The following is a 17,220-nucleotide window of genomic DNA, read 5'->3' as shown; positions in this document are numbered from 1 at the left end:
CTTTCATCTTTATGCCATGGCTGGTCCAGCAGCCGCAGAAAGGAATCTAACTCAGACCAGTGTGGAGGCAGGAGGTATGGCTGGTGTGGTAGATATCAGGTTATAAAACCATTGTTGAGAGGGGAACAGGACCATTCCTGGTCTCATCTGGAACAGGACCATTCTCACCTGTTGAGAGGGGAACAGGACCATTCCTCAGTGTGGAGAACTGGGGTGAATGTAAGGCAGACACCCATCCACACGCTAATGCAATTTTTTGAAGATAATATCCCATCTCTGTTCACATTTTTTAGTCTTTTTTTAAAAATCTATTTATTCATGAGAGACACAGAGAAACAGAGACATAGGCAGAGGGAGAAGCAGGCTCCCTGTGGGGAGCGTGATGCAGGACTCGATCCCAGGACCCCGGGGATCACGACCTGAGCCAAAGGCAGATGCTCAACCACTGAGCCACCCAGGCACCCCTCCACACCTTTTAGTTTTAATAAAATATCAGGTTTTTGCTGGAAGGGACCAGCTCTTACTCACCTTTGGTCCCTTCACTTAAGATGCCTGGATGAGGTGTGTAGTCATCAACACCTATTACTAGAACTAGTCTTACAAACCCTTATGTGTACAGCAGTGCCCTGGGGGCTGAGACAATGAAGATTCTGACTCAGTGACAGGGTCAGGCCTGACTTGGTACTTTTCTAGCAAGTTCCCAGGAGCTGCTGGAGCTGCTGGCTTCAAGTCTGAGTTGAAGGATGTCCTAATGACAGTTATTTGCCTGTGGAATGGGCAATTTCCCACATCCAGGGAAATTGCCATCTCTGACTATCTAAGGTAGCTATATGAACGTGGCATTCCACGCACCACCACCCCATTGCCCCACCAAACAAGAACGTGTTATTGTGTCTCTGTACTCATTCTTGTGCCATTAATTCAGCCATTGACATATGAATGGTGAAAACAAATCTAAGCAATTCATCAACAACCTAACTCACACACTTTATTTATGGATTGATTTTTAGAGAGAGAGGGAGAGAGAGTCTTAAGCAGGCTTCATGCCCAGCATGGAGCTCATCACAGGGCTCGATCTCATGACCCTGAGATCATGACCTGAGCCAAAATCAAGAGTTGGATGCTCCACTGACTGAGCATTCCAGGGGCCCCCTAACTCAAAACACCATACATGAGGATTCAGGAAAACAAAGCTGAGACTTTTTTACAGAATGGTGGGAACTATGTTACTGTTGAGCTATTGCTATTTTAAATAATTTTAAGTAAATTTTAATAAAAGCCATTAGATCTTGCTAAAGATACCAGTGTGTTTTGACAGGGACAGAAAACCAGGTAAAGCCTCCCTGAAGGCTTTCCCCTTTGCACTAAAGTCATTGGGAGTCTATACCTAGTTGACTCTTTTAAAATGCATTCCTTTATTTCTGAACTGTTGATAAAGGGCTCTATCAGTTAGCAAGACCTCCCTTAAAATGGGAGGGCGACTATTAATTATTTCCCTCCCAGTGTCCTGTTTCAAGGGACCTGGTGTGTTTTTATTCCAGCAAGATGCCATTCGGCTGCTGCTTCTTGCTTTATAGCAAGTTTAATTTACTCGATTAAAAGTACACCTATGTTCGTCGTGTCTCCAAAGGGCCAGAGAGAGACATTCATGAAGACTTTCCCTTTGAAATAAAATATACAGATTTTGTTTCCCAGTGTCTCTATGTCGATCTTCCTTGCTTTGTTGGTTTCCATTGTGGTATCCAATATCACAGAGGCTGGCAGCAGAACGATGTGGAAATGCTTCTGATGAGAGCCCATTCTCTGGGCTTGTCGGCATAACATATATTTTATAAGAACTATGAAAATCCGTAAGGGGTCCATTTTGCACGTCTCCATAGAAGAAATGCTCTCTACACCAGAGGTGGGGGTGCTGGGTAAGTGGCTCTGATATAAAGCCCCCTGCCAGAAACACAAGCACTCCCCATTTCTTGGGATTTCTTGTCACTACATTTTCTTCCACAGAGTTCCTCTGCCTAGACGGTTCACACAAACCATAAAAATTCCTGAAGAAAAAGGAACTTTATTGACCAGAATGCATTACCCAATTAAAAAAAAATCAATGTTTTATATTTATTTGTATATTTATATCCTGCAGGGGAAAAGTATGTGATGTATCTTATTTTTACCATGATGTGCAGCAATTCCTTAAGCAAATATGTGATCAGGCCATTTAAAATGCAGGGTGTATGTATTTATAGCTTATACCCACACATTTATTTTTATTTATCCAAAAGATTGAAACTGCGCTTTCTTGGCCCTTTCTTTGGTTTCCTGCTAAAATATATAATTAGGCAGATTTTTAATGTACCTAATGTGCCCTGAGGATACTAAGCAGCGACCTTTTTTTGAAACTTTAAAAATATTGGTAGGAAGCAGTTCTCTTTTCTTTTTCCCAAGTTCAATAGCTCAGCTCTCCGTTTCCTGTTTCCAATAGCCAAGGTAATTAGACCATAATGAGAACTCTTTGCTTGGAAGATGACATCTGAAAATTGAAACTATTTGCCACACCAACCTCGACACCAGGGGGAGGGGGCAGGGATCGCCTCCTTAGAGAGAGAAAATTCTACAACTAGAATGTCATACCTCCAAAATTATTTCTTCCTGAAAAGACTCTGAAGTCTGGAAGGTAAAGCGACATTTGTATTGCATTTTGTTTGTTTGTTATGGAGTAATCAATTCTTCATTGTTAAGGAAACATCTCTAAAAGCTTTAGAAAGAGCCCGAACATGCGGGAAACCTGTTCACCACATCAACTTTTTTCTTTCTAGGCAGCAGCCATACAGTAAAGTGCGTGTGTCTTAAAAGTACAGCCTGGTGACACAGAGAGGGAAAATATCAGCGATATTGTCATAGTGTTGTACGATGTTGTATGGTGACACATGGTGGCTACACTTGTGAGCACAGCATAACATACAGACTTGTCCAATTACTATGCTGTACACCTAAAACTAATGTAACATTATGAGTCAACTACATTTCAATTAAAAAGTAGATCTTGATGAATCTTTTAATTTCCCATGATAAACCTGTGTAACGGCTACCAAGGTAAACAATTAGAACATTTCTAGCCCGTGAAGGCTCTCAACCCCTTCCTAGCAATACCCTTCCTAGCAATACCTACCCCCCCAACGGAGCCCCCATTCATCCTGACTTCTATCCCCCAGAATGGTTTTTTTTTTTTTAATTTTTTTTTTTTTTTTTTTAATTTATGATAGTCACAGAGAGAGAGAGGCAGAGACACAGGCAGAGGGAGAAGCAGGCTCCATGCACTGGGAGCCCGATGTGGGATTCGATCCCGGGTCTCCAGGATCGCGCCCTGGGCCAAAGGCAGGCGCCAAACCGCTGCGCCACCCAGGGATCCCCCCAGAATGGTTTTGCCTGTCCCTGGATTTCACATAAATGGAGCTGTGAAGCATATACCCTTTTCTGTCTGGCTTCTCTCTTTCAGCTTTGTATCAGAGTCAGCCACGTGGTTGTATATACGTTGGGTTCTTGCATTTTCATTGCACTATGGTATTTTCTTCATGTGGATATGCACACTTTATTCATTCTACCTTTCACAGACATTTGGGTGTGTCCTGGTTCCTAGCAAGAACGCTGCTATGGACATTCTTGCCCATATATTTGAGTGAGGATAAACACTTATTTGCCTTAGGTAGGAGTGGAACTCCCGGGACATGGAGTGTGTACAGATTCCGCTAAACTGCTTCCCAAGGACGTTTTATCAGTCATCCCTGCAACCGGGTGCCTGTAGAGCACCTTTTGAATGGCAACACGGGATGCCTGGGGTCTCACCATTGAAAGCGAAGTCTCAAGTATTCCCAAAAGGGAGTACACTGGGAGTGAGCAACAGAGGCAGAGAAAAAAACCATTTCACAAAATGAAAGCTACTCCCCAGGGAGGAAGCTGGCTAAGTGGGCTCTGGCCAGGGTCCTAGGGCCTCTCTGGGTGAACCATTTCACACCCACACTTGTGGGTTAGTCAGAGCCAGTGGCATCGGTTGGCCAGCTCCCAACCTCAGGGCCTTTGACCACTTGCACATAACCAAAGAAGACTTTCCCGGGGTCAGGCTGCCCCTAGCCAGGCCAGCCTGGTTAACAGCCTTGAAGAGGGACACCTCTTGCCAGATACCTATTCAACCCAGTGAATTACCTGAGCCTTCCTCATTTGGACCAAATTCCTTATTTTCTCTTTTTCCAGTCATCTTTCTAATTATTGACCAAAGAGTTAATAGTGGGATTATCTAAGGAATAGTCCTTGTGGCCAGTAATCCTCTAACCCACACTAGCCCTGCTGCCCTCAATGGGTCCTGTCTGCCTCCTGGGGACACCACCTTATCCTCTCCACTTATATGCAGACCCTCCTCAGGCCCCAGAAGAGAGACTTTGGGATCTGTGCTCTACATAGGCCAGAATCCCAGGGGAGGTGAGAATCCTACCCACCAACCCACCCCCTCTGCCAAGACATTCTAGAAATGAGGAAGATGATGGTTCATAAGAGACTGTTGCCCCTACTGACAACTTTTCTGAACATCCACCATGATGTCATCTAAAAAGTTTAATATTCTTGCTGTTCCCTCTCCAAATTGAGAATCTTCCATTGGCAGAAGCTATATGGGTTATCAGAGAGGGACTTGAGAGGCCTTCCTACCACTGCAGGCCAGAGCCTCTGGGTCAGGGCCCACAGCTGGGCACATCTTGCCCACGTCACTCCCCACCTCCATCGCTCTGATTGCCAACTTCCCACTGGGTTTCCTCTCAAAGCTCTGGCTCTTTCCTCTTGTCTGGTTGCAATCTCTGCTAGAAGTTTCACAGGAGCCAGGATGTTCATTAGGCACTTGGCCTTAAAGTTTCACTCATAACTCAAAGGGTTACATACATAGTGGTTTGTCATTTCTCTGTAGCATAGACTTGAACCTAGGCCTTGGGAAGACCATGCACTTAGTATATACGTAGCTAGTGAAGGGGTCCAGCTGTCTGTTAACCTTCCTCACAAAGGAACATCTCAGTCTGCCTGGGCAGAGACCCCGGCTCCAACAGGCCATACCCACCTGTGGCAGAGCAGAGCTGGCATAAGCCAGAGGAGGGGTTGGGCAGCTTCAAGGACTTAAGTACTTCCCTTCTTTCTCTCTCTTTGTCCTTCTTCACCAGGAGACTCTGGAAAGGTTTGCACTCCTCTCTTCTCACCTTCCTCCCAGTTGGAGACTGATAAGGATAGACGGAGAGGCCGGGCTACCCCTGAGGAGGACTGAACTGTGGCCAGATAGACTCACAGCTAATCTGCTCCCAGATCCCTGAGTAAGAAAATAAATAACTGTTGGTTGAAACCACTAAGTTTTGAGGTAATGTGTCACACAGCAATACATAGCAAATGGAAGGTTACTGGTACTACTGACCAAATATCTCTGGTCTGCCTTCTAGAAGCATAACAAAAGGACACGTCTCCTCTCACATATGTATATGTCACTTTCTTTGGTAATGATGTGATCACCTCTGTGAAGGCAGCTCAAGAGCCAATGTGCACTGTCATCATCTCTTTCTCCCTCTACTACACCCATGATCAGTTTTGCTCATAATGGGACAATGCTTCATGAGTGTAGGGCCCCAAGGGGAGGTGATGGAGTGCAGAGCTTTGAGCCCACCCCATGAACATGCAGCAGCAGCAGAAGAAAAAATATCTTTGCAGGTTGTAAGCACCTCCATTTAGGGGGTTTGTTACCATAGCAGCATCAGAACTATACTGACTAAACGGGCAAGGGTACGCAGGGATTCCCCGTCCGTCCACCTCTGTTTCTTCCTGCCGACACCTCCAGCCAGGGCAGCGGGATTGGCCCCTCCATATGGGATTCCTACAGTCCGCACATGGAGCAGGACTCTTTCTCCTGTGGGAGCCTGATTCGGGAGCGAGTTGGGACGCCGGGCATTGTCCCCGTGACTCCTGTGCTTCAGAACCCAGTGAACAGGAAAAGCTTGTGTGTGAGTTAGAGGAGTATAAGGTGTTAACGGCCCATGCGATCCAGTTCTGAAAGGCACAAAGTCAACACCCATTGATCTTGTGCTTTTTTTTCCGGAACCAGAGAGAATTTGGGGGAAGTTACTGTCTGGCCACCCAGAAAACAAAGGCCAGTTAGGATTTGTTTTATTTTCTTTTCTTCCCAGATCAATCCCTAGTTCCCCGAGGATCCGGTGTGGTTTTGAGCTTCCTCTGTGCCTGTTCTGCTCCCCACACACCCCCTGCTCGCCCCTCCCAGCCCCCTCAACCGTTCTGTCCTTCCCCATACCCTCCTCTGCTGCCCCCTCCCCTCCTCAGGCTGTGGCCTCCTCCTCGTTAGGAAGTGTTAGAAAGTTGCTGGAGTGCGAAATGAGCCTGCGAAAGCTCCTTGTCCTAATTAAACTTCAACGAGGAGAGTGACAAGAGGCGACGGGGAGGAAACGGGTGCCACGGGGGTCTCAGACTGGGTCCAGGCTGGGGAGGCCATTGTCCTGGAGAACAAAAGCTGCTGTTTGCATGTGTTAAACCCCATCAAACTTCATCAGACCCAGGTGCAAAAGCCCACATCCCAAATGCCATCCCGGCTTATGCCACCTTCCAGAGCACGGCTGGGGCCCCAGCCATCAGCCCTAATCAGGACAGGGCCCCACATCAAAGCTGGACTCCCTCCACAGACAGCTTCTGCTCCAAGATGCATTGTTGTTGCGACTCCCTCCGCTCAGCCCTTGCCCCACGAATTAGGGCACCGAGCCCCCCCCTGCCGAGCCCCCCCCCCCCCCCCATAGCATGGCTGGTCTCTGCTGGCATTATTGTTAATGAGGTAGGAAGTGCGGCTTCGTCCTAGCCCGGGACTAACCTAATCACATAAAGCTGTCGCTCTGGAACAGACCGAGCGGCCCCAGAGTCAATTTCCCTGAAAGCAACGCAGAGCAGAGCTTCCTGGGAGAAGACACAATGCTGTCTATTGTCTCTGTCACTTCCTCTGCACCCTCCCAGCGTGGAAGCATCTCTTTGGGAGCCACAGTCCTTTGCAAAAGCTGTTTGCTGAGGCCCCGCCGCGGTTTCCAAAACCCCCGTGAGAAGCAGTGTCTCTCCGCAGTCATTGTTTCCAGGCTGGCCAAGCCGGCTAGGGAGGAGAAGCCAGACCCAGGGAGACTGTCTCCTGGCCCTGGGCTTGCGACACTGGACCCTGGTGGTTCCTGGCGCCTCAAGGTCTCTAGAAGCCGCCCCAGGATCTGGGCAGAAGCCAGGGCGATGCCAGATGCAGGAGGAGCACCCTACAGGGGCCGGGCCCTGGGTGAGAACAGAGCCAGAATGATCTAGAAGGTCCTCAGGATGTCACTGGGCATCCTGAACGAGCTTCCCATCAGGACTCTGGGCAGCCATCTGGGCCACCGCTTACCCAACCGTCCTTCCTAATTATGGCCCATTCCCGGGGCGTGGGCCTTCCCCTCGAAGTGACCAACACTGGACAGAAGTTTCACTCACTCGTACCCGATGTCCTCATGTTTCTCTCTTCCCGCTGCGATGTGTTCCCAAGAACCCAGGCAGGGAGAAGGTGGGCTGGGGGAGGCCCAAAATGGGCTGAGGAGGGCCTGGGGCAAGACAGAGGTAGGGTCAAAATGCAAAAGTAAAGTAACCTGGATGGGGTGTGGATGCTGGTCTATGCTGAGCACTGGCTAGGAGACCAGACATTACAATGGAAGCTACGGCTCCCCATCTTCCCGAACGAAGGCTGTGTGTTTGGGGGCTTCTACCCCATTCTCTGGGTCACCAAGATTCTAGAGTGATCGAGATACAGCCCTTCTCTTATCAGCCAGGAGATTGACATGTGAACAGCCAAACCTAATCCAAGGCAGAGTTTACAGAAGGCTGTTTGGAAGGTGGCCTGAATGAGGACGAAAGAGGAAGGTCTGGTACAGGAGGAAAGAAGCTTTCCTGAGAGGGCTGCCCTCACTGTGGCCTCAGTGACCCAGCAGGATTTTGCAGAGAGAGAGAGTGGATCATAGGTGAGGCCAAGCCTTTGCTGAAGCATTGTTCATAAAAGGAGTCCAAGCACTTACTTCCCTCCCAGCCCCAGGTTAGCCTGGTTCTCCAACCCAGTCTTTGGCATTCCTGGGAAATTGTGACTTTCCTAACCTGCGGCCAGCCCACCACGTTCTCCCACCGCTCATTTTGCAGGCTGGTGTGTGTGTGGGGGGTGGGCACTCAGAGAATACTTGCTGATCCTGGGGAGTGAAGCCATACAGTAGGGCCCCTGGAAACCAAAAGGGCCCACTTAAGCAGATCACTCTTGGATGCTGGCAAGAGTGAAATCACTTGATAGGTATTTTGTCGTGTGTTTCTTTTTAACTATATAAAAAAAGGGTGGATGTGCAAACCCAACCCAAGAATACCTTGGCTCAGGCTCAACTAGATGAAACCTTAAAAAATGATTTAATGTTCTGTTAGACTGTTGCATATTAAGGCAATGTAATGCCTTCTAAGAGATGAGAATCAGATCCTGTGATGACTCGGACACATTTAAAGAGTTATAGCTCACTTATCAAAAAAGCAACAATAAACATTTTGCCCAATGTGTATAGTGGCCTGGACCTCAGAGTAATGTATGCAAGTGTCCCTTTGTTCCCAGACTATGATGCTACCACCTCCTACTTCCCTTCCTGAGCTGCGCTTTTGCAAACAGGAAAGCTTGTGGGAGAAGGGAGTACGTGGGGCTGCGTCTGCCCATGGAGTGGGGCTGTGTGATCACTGAGTTGCAAAGTCAGAGCTCTTCCCGGGAAACTGAATTTCCAATGGCTCTCTGGGCAGGGTTGACAGGGGTAGGCCGCAAGTATATGCATTGGGTATGTTGCACCTTAAGTAGTGCAGCTGTGAAACCTTGCTGTACAGAGGCATTCATGGAAAATTATTGGGCACTTGGCCCACAGCAGATGTGATGAGAAATTGGGCCAGGAGGAGCTGGGATGAGGCAGGAGAGAAGACATGGAAGGACTGCAAAGCCTTACAAGGTGACCACAGGCGGAAATCTTAAAAAAAAAAAAAAAAAAAGAAGAAGAAGAAGAAGACATTCCCACCAGTTCCAGAAAGTAGGGCTAACTTAAAATGCAACTCCTTTCCTTGAAGTGGGCTTGGCAGGCTCAGTTGTTGAAAGGAAAAAAAAAAAATCAATTTTTTAAAAAAAGAAAGAAAAGAAACAAAATCAACATGTTTTACATTTGTCTAGCCTGCGTTTCCCCCCAGGCATCCCCCTCCTCACATGCTGAAATGATGTGTGAGATCAGAACAAAAGAAATTTAGAGAAGCTGTTGCCATAGGGTCCAGAGCTAAGGAGGCTGCAATTTTATTTTATTTTATTTTATTTTATTTTATTTTATTTTATTTTATTTTATTTTATTTTATTTTATTTTTTATTTATGATAGGCACACAGTGAGAGAGAGAGAGAGAGGCAGAGACACAGGCAGAGGGAGAAGCAGGCTCCATGCACTGGAAGCCCGACGTGGGACTCGATCCCGGGTCTCCAGGATCGCACCCTGGGCCAAAGGCAGGCGCCAAACCGCTGCGCCACCCAGGGATCCCCGGAGGCTGCAATTTTAAAATATTGTTTCATGTATTTATGATGTGAAATCGTCAAACAGGTAGTAGTATGCCGAGTCCTCTCGGATGGTATCAGAGTCACATAGCTGGAGCCTCTCCAGTCATTGCTTAGGAGAGTCACCTGTGCCCCTTGCCTCCAGACGCCATCTCAGCCCAAAAACCAGAGGAAAGGCAGCATTTCCCCTTGTGTTCAGAGTTCTTTATTTCTCCATTCATGTTCCAGGACCCACACTCCAAATCTGTTGTTCTGTAAAGAGTGGACACTTACTTATACCCTAATGTGAATGGGAACCCCAACTTTTTCTTAAGATGGATAGGAAGACTTATGTTTTCACTGATCCTAAGCTAAAGTAAGGTTAAACAGATGAGGGAATTATATTTAGGGGCAAAGTGTCCATACCCGACTCCTATGAGCCTTCCTTAAAGGCTCTATGAAATTTCTTACCTCCTAGGCTTTATGCAGAAGTTGGTTCTCTCCATCTGCAATGCTTTCTGCATAATTGACTCATATTTTCTTTCCGCTTCATGATGACACATTTCTCTAGAATGGTCTTCTATGATTAGGAGTGTCTCTGTGGCAGAAACTGCTAGTTGCCTACCAACATCTATTCCCCTTTCTTCCTGACTAACAGACTCCTATGTTGTTAGGAGCATCAATGGGGCCAGCTGGAAAAGCAAACCAAAACAAAACTTCACTTCCCAGCTTTACAGATATCTGTAGCCAAGGAGATGTAAGCAGAAGACATTGATGGTGGGGAGGGGGTTGCTTTAGAGAAAATTCTTCAGAAGGGGAATAATTAGACCAGGAAGCTGGTTTTCTTCTTAGCCTTTCTCCTTGGAATCTGGCCATGATGGTTGGAGCTCCAGCAGCCATCTCGGGGCCAACCTGAGGATGGAATTAACAAGCTACAGTGGCAAAACAGAAAGAAAGACAGAGATGCCAGGCTTTCTACTGACTGTGTGTGGTGCTGTCTTATCAGCCCTTGGCTTCCCATCTCTGTATGTATTTCTTTTATGTGAAAATGAACTTCGATCTGCTTTCAGTCACCATGATTTCCAGTTTCTGTCACCAATTGAACTAAACCTAAGTAAGTCCTCCTCTTTTTGCACCTCTCCAAATGGCTGTTTACATTCCCAATCTCTCATCGTGAGCCTGTCTTCTCCCCAGTCTGTGAGAGCTATAAGGTCAGCAGTGAACTTTGACTTTTGGAGCTTCAGTGCCTGCCTTGGAGTCTGGCACATAACAGCAGTCCTACACATGTTTGTTGAGTTGGAGGCCCCTGAAATATGGCTCTGCCTGTATGTGGGCATACTTGAAACCCCTTTCAAGAGTTAAGACTACAGGATATTGGGAGCCAGAGCCCAGGAGAAGTCAGTATTTAGACTACTTTGGACTCAGAAGGGGAAAACCCACCTATTTATATTTATTTATAACAACAAAATGGCTATTTTTGAGCACCAGCTACGTGCTCCAAATATTGGTTCCCTCTGTCCCACTTCATCCCATACTTTTAAGATTTCTGCCTGTGCATGATTATTGCAGATTAAAGCATATTCCCACATGCACCTTGCCTACCTCACCCTCTCCCTCTTCAGCCAGGAATTTCCCCAGTGAATCTCTGCAGGTGCAACAGGAACCAGGGGCCTCCCGGGGTGGGGTGCTCAGGAGGTGGGAGATGGAAGCATGACCCCAGGGCCCACAAGGAGCCCCAGAAGTAAGGTCCCCACAGAGCCCCTGAGAGTTTCCTTTGTCCACCTTGCATCTATTTTGCCCAAATGTGCTTTTGGGTGAACAGTTACCACAGAAGAGCAGGCCAGGCCCCCTGGCCTCCAAGCTCAGCCTTCAGGGTAGGGCAGAAGAAAGAATGTAATCAGAGTTATGGCTTAATGAAGTGAACCGTGATGACCATAAACAGACAGTTTGGGATTTGGTTTGTTATTTTGTACAAGGCAGTATCTTTCAACAGCGACTGGTGTTAGGGTCAGTCTTAAACATTTTCGTGTCACCCACCAAAAAACAGTAATGCCATTGTTACACTGTACTTTTCCACCTTAAAATGGGATTGGTTTTGTGGGTTGGGAAAGTTACCAAAAATAAGTTTCTTCAATCACAAAAGTTAGCACAGAGGAAGTTGCTAGATCATTTGAAAGATGGGAGAGGACCATAGATAAGAAAGAGTTGTTACAGACAACAGACTTCCAGACCACCTACACTCCAGCTTTTTTATATTTAATGTATATAATAGACAGTGAATCCAGCCCAACTGGAGGAGAAAGTTTGTCTACTAGACCCTATTATATGGGGTAGAACCCAAAGAGCTTTATGGGATAGCTCATAGCTGTGTGCCATTTTACAAAATAGCAATAAAAAATGTTCTCCCTCTTGAGATCAGCATCCCAAATGCAGTAAGCCCAACATGGCCATGCCAAACAGCCTGGCAGTGCAGCTTCCTGAGTCCGGGATGGAAGGTGACAGATTTGGGTTGTGGGCAGCATTCCCTCCTCCTTTGGAAAAAGTCTCTGCTATAAGTTGGTGACCTTTATTTTGTGCCCAAACACGTCAGCACTATCTAGTAACAGCCCGAATCAGGCCTATTTTTGGCACTTTCAGAGTTTATAGCCACTTGGGGATGCCCTGAGGGGCTGTTCATCTTTAAAGCACATCCTAGAAATGCGTTGCATGGGAGATGCTGGGAACCAGGCAGAAATGGCAGGTCTGAAGGATGACAAGGAGCCTAGGTCATACGTTGGGCCGAGGCTGGCCAGCCCCATGGCCCCAGTGCGATCCTTACCCAGAGGTGAAGCTGGGACTCTGGCATCTCTGATGCAGTTGAGCAAATGCTGCCAGCTATCATTTTGTCAAACAAGATTACAACACAAAGGTCCAAGTGTATGGTCTTGAATCTTTTTAAAAAAAAAAACCTTCCATTATAACCAAGAGTACCATCTCTTACCTCTATTTCTCCAGGCAGGCATTATTCTATCTGGATGTATTTTCCCATCTAAATGAGAAACTCCTTGAAAACAAAAACCACATCCAATTTTTCTGTGGTCATCATACCCAGCTCATAAAATGTTTTAACAAAGTATAAAATCCTTTGGATTCCCAGATGTCACTTCACTCAGGATTGACCTTTTTAACTTCTTACAAGGTAAAAACCAAGAGGGTACTTTAGCATATGCAGAGGATTGTAGATTTCCACCTGGTGTAGAAATCACCATGTGGTTGGGAGCCAGGTGTCTGGGCATTCTAGCCCTGGTTCAGTCACAACTAACACAAGGAATTCATATTTTTTAAAAAATAAGAAATTAGGTAAACTGTGCAAGCAGATTGATTTGTCACTTCATATTGGATCATGTTTACCCTGTCTGTTGGAACAAAGTGAAAACTCATGGAATATGAACTAAAGCTTAGGAGATTACTATATACTCATGGAAGATTTATTATAATTTACTTTAACTTACCAAGAGAACTTCTGAATATATTTCTTAGAGTTGTTTTATTTAATTCCTACAAAACCCTATAAAAAATACATTTCTCAAGTGAAAGGAAAAAAAAAACTAACACTGTGACCCCAGACAATACTGACCCTCCAAGTCCAGAGTTGATTTGCCTGTGAAATAAAGAAATAGGTTTTGGAGAGCTCTGTGGTCTCTATCAGGTCTACAATAGAGGTTAAACATTGAGAATGGCATCTCATCTATTAATATCCCCAGAAAGGGTGGAAAAACAAGCAGGACTTAACTGTATTACTCCAGCTCAAGGCTTTTAATTTATTCTAGAAAGAGAATCTATTGTGATGCATTCACTGCAGACCTACAAATAAAGTACCCAACTCACAGTTGATGAAAATGCTTAATATGTATTGACCATTTGCATTTTGCGTATTTTGGGTCCCTTTCAGGACCTAGTACCAAGCTGTCCTTGGTCAATGATGCTCCCTGGTGGCTGGTGTGGGTGGTGCCTCTATAGTTATGCATTTGGATTCTAGAAATAGGAGTCCAGGCAATAAGCCAACTTGGAAAAGGATATAGTAAGTGCTGTAAAGGCAGTAGGACAGGATGCTATGAGGGAAGAATGTTGTATGGGCTAGTCAGGGAAGGCCTTTCTGATGAGACAGCCTTTGAGCTGAGACTCTCATGATAGAAGAGGTCACAAAAGAGCATTCCAGGCAGAGGCAATTGCAATTGCAAAGGCCCTGAGGTAGAAATGAGAATGGATATGTTTTCAGAACAGAAAGACACGCTGTGCAGCTGGCAGCTGACAAGCATGCAGTGTGGCCTGGATGTGGCACAAGATGGAAGAGAGATCAGGAGAGGCCTTTTCGGGTGTGAGGAGTTGATTCTGGGTGGGAGGGGTTGGGAACCAGAAAGGAGACTGATGTGGTGCTACTATGCTAGATGTCTTCACTCTCTTGCACATTCCTCACACTTCAGTCAATTCTACTTTAGACAATATTTCTTTCTATCCCAACTTCTGTTCAAATAGCTCAGAAAAAAAAAATTGCTTTTCCCTTGATCAGCCTTCCATTCCATCCCATTGAGAGCAAAATGACCCTGACCTTGGCTAATGTACAGCCGTGGTGTTGGAGAACACCCTCCTTGAGAAGATGAAGAGCAACCACACACCCAACCTGACCAGGCACCCTCACCTGCAGAAGCCCATTTCCAGAACAGCCCAGCACCTTAACGACAACCATCCACATAGCTTTGTGCTGCTAAACTGTCCTATTTTACAGAGTAGGGAGCTGAAGGCTGAAGGCTCACCCCAGGTCACACGGCCAACAACTGCCAGAGCCAGGATGTTAGAAACTCCTAACTTGGCCTAAGTCCATGACATAATATGGAGGCAATGCATGGACTCAAAATTTAGTGATTTTTTTTTTTTTTTTTTTTTTTGCACATCCACTATTTTGGCCACTTGGCTGGTCAATGGGGGAGAAACTAGACAGTGTTCCTGCCCTCAGAGTTCAGTCTCATAAAGAAGGGTCACCTGGGTGGCTCAGTGTGTTACGCATCTGACTCAATTTCAGCTCAGGTCATGATCTTGGGGTCTTGGGATGGAGTGCCATAGGGCTCCTGGTTCAGTAGGAAGTCTGCTTCTCTCCTTCTTCCTCTCCTCTTACCCATGCCCCCCACCTGCTCACATATCCTTTTTCCCTTTCTTTCTCTCTCTAAAATAAATAAAATAAATCTTTTTTTAAAAAGACCAATATCAAATTAATGACTACACAAATAGATGTATAATTATAATTTTGCATATGCAAATCATATTTATAATATAATGTAGCTACCCCATGAGTTGGAATCTGTACAATGGCTAGAATTGCCACTCCTACAAAGACACCTGAGACTTGGTGCCATCTCCCTGTTCTGGCCTCTCATTTCCTGCATTGACTGTCCACTGTCCACAATTGGCCAACCATTCTGGGCAAACCCCTTGCCATGCCCTGCAGCCCACAGGGGGAGTGAAGCCTCATATCCCAAAGTGGGCCTCTTGACCTAGTAATATCCATCCCAGCCCCTCCAGTGGCACAGAACCTAATTCCCAAAGTGCCTTAAAGCCCCTCCTACCTTCCCCAGGTCTGCATCTCATTCCATTAAACCTGTCTTCCTCGAGCCCCAGGATTCAACACCAGTCTAAAGAACAGTTCTTATTCCATGGAATGAAAATATAACCCCTTCTTTATAGTATTGCCCTGGTGTTTCTGGGCTCTGATCTTGTCAAACTGTATTGATTAAAATTCTGCAAAGCCATTCCTTTGGGGGTAGCTGTAAGGAGTCTCTGAAGAGTGGGGGCAGTTGGCTCTTGGCTGAAATGGGTATTGAACTTTCCTTAGGTTCATGGTGAGATATGAGCCTAAAGCCGATCTCTGCTCTGAAAAGAAACAGAGAACTAGAGAGAGGGAAAGGACTCATTTCAGCCATCCTGAGAAGATGGGCTTCAGGTTGGGGGTGGGGGTGGGAGGTGCCTTTCATAATAGACCAGGTATTGGCCAACCAGCCATCAGAGCCTGGTGGCCCTTCTCATGCCGTGATATGCATACAAAACTCCCAGGGCTCTGGTTAACATGCAGATTCTATCTCTGTAGGTCTAGAGCAGGCCCTGAGAGTCTGCATTTCTAAAAAGCTCCCAGGAGATGCTGATGCTGCCAATCTAGAAAGCACACTTCTTAGATACTTGTTATCTAATATGAAGTGCAGAATCCTTTTTTTTTTTTTTTTTATGATAGTCACAGAGAGAGAGAGAGAGAGAGAGGCAGAGACACAGGCAGAGGGAGAAGCAGGCTCCATGCAGGGAGCCTGACGTGGGACTCGATCCTGGGTCTCCAGGATCACGCCCTGGGCCAAAGGCAGGCGCCAAACCACTGTGCCACCCAGGGATCCCTGAAGTGCAGAATCCTGAGCCCACCTCAGACCTGTGAATTGAGTCTGTAAGTTAACAAGATCCCAGGTGATTCCTGTGCATGGTACAGTGTGAGAAGGCTGGTTTCTAGAGCTTCTCTGAATGCTGTGCCCATGGCAGACATGGATGGCTAATGAATCTCCACACTGGTGATGAGTTGAGATCCTTCTCTGCAAAGTCTACAAATGAGAGTCAGCCGGAGAAAGAAACCTTGAGGCCAAAATGCACTAAAAATACTGGGAAACAGGGTTGCTGGAGGGGAGATGGGCAGGAGGATGGGGTAAATGGGCATTAAGGAGGGCACATGATGTGATGAGCACTGGGTGTTAAATGTAACTGATAAATTATTGAACACTACATCTGAAAATAAGTATGTACTATATGTTGGCTAATGGAATTTAAATTTAAAAAAAAAGAAGAAGAAAGAAAGATTGGAAGAATTAGCCCTAACATATGACTGATGTAACAGGGGATAGAGAAACAAGGAAGGGCAAAGTTAAGCTTTCCAAATCCAAATGTTTCTAGAAGGAGACTAGGAAGAGAGAAGTTTCTGCAGGAAGCGTCTGCAGTGTCAGGATGAAGCATAAATATATGTGAAGGGGATGAGTTTCAAAGGGTGTAGGCCTGGAGTCAGACAGAGAAGGGTCTCTGTCCCCTGGCGTCTGGAGCTGCTGAAAACCACCTATGATATCCATCACAGAGAAAACTAAGTTCTAGGAAAAAGGTTCTAGAAGGGCTGAAAAGCTGCCCACCCAGCTGGGAGTGTCTTGGCCAGGGCTGAAGGAAGGAACTGGCTTCTGTCCCTCTAGCATGAGAGTCTCAAGTGGCATAAATGGAGCATTCACCATACACCACACAGGACTGGCCCTGACACATCTGTGATGTCATTTAGGTTTCTCAACCCGTTCAGGAGGTCCCACCATCCCTTTCTGATAGATGAGGAAAGTGAAACCCAGGAAGCTTCAACAACGAGGCTAATAAATGCCTTTATGGGAATCCTTCAGTCCATCTGCAAGGCTGACCTCCTAGGCATATATATTTATCCTTTGGCCTGAAAAGAAACTTTCCTGCGGTCTCTTGGCCAATTTTCACTAGAGGGTCCTTGGCTGCCTTGTCTGTGTGAGGGGCAGGAAAGGATGAGGATCAGGAAGCCTCCAGAAGGCAGTGATGCCTGGGAGCTGAG

At 46.3% G+C, this 17,220-nt stretch overlaps 1 long non-coding RNA gene across 1 annotated transcript; it reads right to left on the bottom strand.

Annotated features, from left to right (window-relative positions):
- Positions 1-1,016: 1,016 nt before the first annotated feature.
- On the bottom strand, positions 1,017-5,558 carry LOC112653723 (uncharacterized). Its single transcript, XR_003132444.3, has 3 exons — positions 5,438-5,558; positions 5,093-5,335; positions 1,017-2,045 (listed from the first exon to the last, which is right to left on the bottom strand). It is a non-coding gene; the product is annotated as an uncharacterized LOC112653723 (long non-coding RNA).
- Between the last annotated feature and the right edge of the window lie 11,662 nt (positions 5,559-17,220).

This window comes from Canis lupus, chromosome 3 (genome assembly GCF_003254725.2).
Source record: "Canis lupus dingo isolate Sandy chromosome 3, ASM325472v2, whole genome shotgun sequence".
In the NCBI taxonomy this organism is placed as follows: Eukaryota; Metazoa; Chordata; class Mammalia; order Carnivora; family Canidae; genus Canis; species Canis lupus.
The sequence above is the reverse complement of the archived record's forward strand: the minus strand, read 5'-3'. Positions and strand labels throughout refer to the sequence as shown.